The sequence below is a fragment of the Triticum dicoccoides genome, chromosome 3B (genome assembly GCF_002162155.2).
Source record: "Triticum dicoccoides isolate Atlit2015 ecotype Zavitan chromosome 3B, WEW_v2.0, whole genome shotgun sequence".
Lineage (NCBI taxonomy): Eukaryota > Viridiplantae > Streptophyta > Magnoliopsida > Poales > Poaceae > Triticum > Triticum dicoccoides.
Genome location: NC_041385.1, coordinates 81769373 through 81772732, shown reverse-complemented (window position 1 = coordinate 81772732; position 3360 = coordinate 81769373).

Sequence of the window (3360 nt, the reverse complement as noted above, 5' to 3'; positions counted from 1 at the left end):
GTATCTTTGAAATCTTCTGGTGCAGCCGGCGATCATCTGGACTGAAGGGGCTCTCCGGGAGAAAGCCTTTTCGAGAACCTAAAGTTAGATTTTAGTAAAAATCGTTTAACCCGAATAGAAGAGAGATCAGAGTCCCAGAGTGTAGGTCGAGGAATAAAAGATTCTAATATCACCCGATGGCGACGTGGGCCCGTAAGGCACACAGCCAAGTTAGTAAAAGTTTTTGCAATGTCTAGACTCGACTTCGGCCAAGGAGTGTGGAAGGGGATTCCTACAGGCAGTCGGCTCTGATACCAACTTGTGACGCCCCCGATTCAATCGTACACTAATCATGCACGCAAATGTGTACGATCAAGATCAGGGACTCACGGGAAGATATCACAACACAACTCTACAAATAAAATAAGTCATACAAGCATCATAATACAAGCCAGGGGCCTCGAGGGCTCGAATACAAGTGCTCGATCATAGACGAGTCAGCGGAAGCAACAATATCTGAGTACAGACATAAGTTAAACAAGTTGCCATAAGATGGCTAGCACAAACTGGGATACAGATCAAAAGAGGCGCAGGCCTCCTGCCTGGGATCCTCCTAAACTACTCCCGGTCATCATCAGCGGGCAGCACGTAGTAGTAGGCACCTCCAGTGTAGTAGGGGTCGTCGTCGACGGTGACGTCTGGCTCCTGGACTCCAGCATCTGGTTGCGACAACCAGAAAGAAAGGAAAGGGGAAAAAAGGGGGGAGAAAGCAACCGTGAGTACTCATCCAAAGTACTCGCAAGCAAGGAACTACACTACATATGCATGGGTATAGGTGTAAGGAGGCCATATCAGTGGACTGAACTGCAGAATGCCAGAATAAGAGGGGGATAGCTAATCCTGTCGAAGACTACGCTTCTGGCAGCCTCCGTCTTGCAGCATGTAGAAGAGAGTAGATTGACGTCCTCCAAGTAGCATCTCCAAGTAGCATCTCCAAGTAGCATCGCATAGCATAAACCTACCCGGCGATCCTCTCCTCGTCGCCCTGTAGAAAAGCAATCACCGGGTTGTCTGTGGAACTTGGAAGGGTGTGTTTTATTAAGTATCCGGTTCTAGTTGTCATAAGGTCAAGGTACAACTCCAAGTCGTCCTGTTACCGAAGATCACGGCTATTCGAATAGATTAACTTCCCTGCAGGGGTGCACCACATAGCCCAACACGCTCGATCCCATTTGGCCGGACACACTTTCTTGGGTCATGCCCGGCCTCGGAAGATCAACACGTCGCAGCCCCACCTAGGCAAAACAGAGAGGCCAGCACGCCGGTCTAAACCTAAGCGCACAGGGGTCTGGGCCCATCGCCCATAGCACACCTGCACGTTGCGAGGGCGGCCGGAAGCAGAACTAGCCCCCTTAATACAAGAGCAGGCTTACGTTCCAATCCGGCGCGCGCCGCTCCGTCGCTGACATCTGAAGTGCTTCGGCTGATACCACGACGCCGGGATACCCATAACTACTCCCGCGTAGATGGTTAGTGCATATAGGCCAGTAGCCAGACTCAGATCAAATACCAAGATCTCGTTAAGCGTGTTAAGTATCCGCGAATGCCGAACAAGGCCAGGCCCACCTGTCTCCTAGGTGGTCTCAACCTGCCCTGTCGCTCCGCCACAAAGTAACAGTCGGGGGCCGTCGGGAACTCAGGCCCACCTCTACCTGGATGGAGCCACCTGCCCCTTCAGCCCCCATCTCCAAACAGTATCACCAGTAATGTAACAGTGTAAAGTATATAGTATATGCCCGTGATCACCTCCCGAAGTGATCACAGCCCAGTAGTATAGCATGGCAGATGGACAAGAGTGTAGGGCCACTGATGGAACACTAGCATCCTATACTAAGCAGTAGGATAGCAGGTAAAGGTAACAACAATAGTAGCAAGGACATGCTATGCAGCAGTATAGGATTAACTGAAAGCAGTAACATGCTACACTACTCTAATGCAAGCAGTATATAGTAGAATAGGCGATATCTGGTGATCAAGGGGGGGCTTGCCTGGTTGCTCTGGCAAGAAGTAAGGGTCATCAACACCGTAGTCGAACTGGGGTCACCGGCAGTCTCGGGGTCTACCGGAAAGAAGTAACAGGGAAACACAATAAATAATGAAGCAATCAAAGCATCACTAAGCGTAACATGGCAATACGCGGTGTTAGAGGTGATCTAACGCAGGGATAGGTAATACCGGCGAAGGGGGAAAACATCCGGGAAAGCATTCCCGGTGTTTCGCGTTTTCAGACAGATGAACTGGAGGGGGAAAGTTGCGCGTTTGGTATGCTAGGGATGCGTGGCGGATAAACGGGCTGCGTATTCAAATTCGTCTCGTCGTTCTGAGCAACTTTCATGTATAAAGTATTTTCATCCGAGTTACGGATTAAAAGATATGATTTTCTAAAGATTTAAATCATTTTCTGATTTTAATTAATTATTTAAATTAACATTATCCAGAATAGTGTTTGCTGACGTCAGCATGGCGTCAGCAGTCAACAGGGGTGTTGACTGGTCAATCTGACGTGTGGGACCCACTGGTCATAGACTGTTTAGGCTAATCACTGTTTAACTAATCTAACTACTGTTTAATTAAACTAATTAGTTAATTAGGTTAATCTAATTATGATTAATTAACTTAATTAACTCCTTAATTAATTAATTAATTTAATTATTATTATTTATTTAATTATTTTTATTATTTATCTATATTTTTTTAATTCCTAATTCCTTTTTTTAAATAAAACGTTTTGGGCCGTGGGGCCACCCGGTCAGTGACCCAGGGGGCATAACGGGCGCGCGGGCGTGCGGGCGCTGGCGCCCAGCCCGAACGGGCGCACACCCAGGGGCGGCCAGATCCGACGCGGCACCGGGCGGGGACGCAGCACCAGGGGGGGTCGCGGGCGGCCAAGCGTGTGCTCGCGCGGCGAGGCACGGGCGAGGCCAGGAGAGCGCGGGGGCGACCGGAGGCGAGGCCAGGGGGGCCAGCGTCGGCAGTGGCGGACAGCAAGGGCAGGGGCGGGAGCTCGTGACGCGGGGAGAAGGGGAGCGGCCAACGCGAGCGCGCGTGTCGCGCGGGACGCAGCCAGCGCGTGCGGTGAAGGGCAAAGCAGGGCTTGGTCCACGCGGGGCACGCCGGCCGAACGCAGCACGGGCGAGGCGAGCGCCGGCGAGAGGGGACGGGGAGAAGGAGGACCGGGGTCCTCACCGAGGGAGCGTAGGGCACGGGGCAGCGGTGGTCGAGGGGGGCGACGGGGACGAGCGCGGAGAGGAAGCGGGCCGGCGACAACGGGCGAAGGCGCAGGGGATGGGCGCCGCAGTCGAGGCGCGTCGGGGCGGCGCG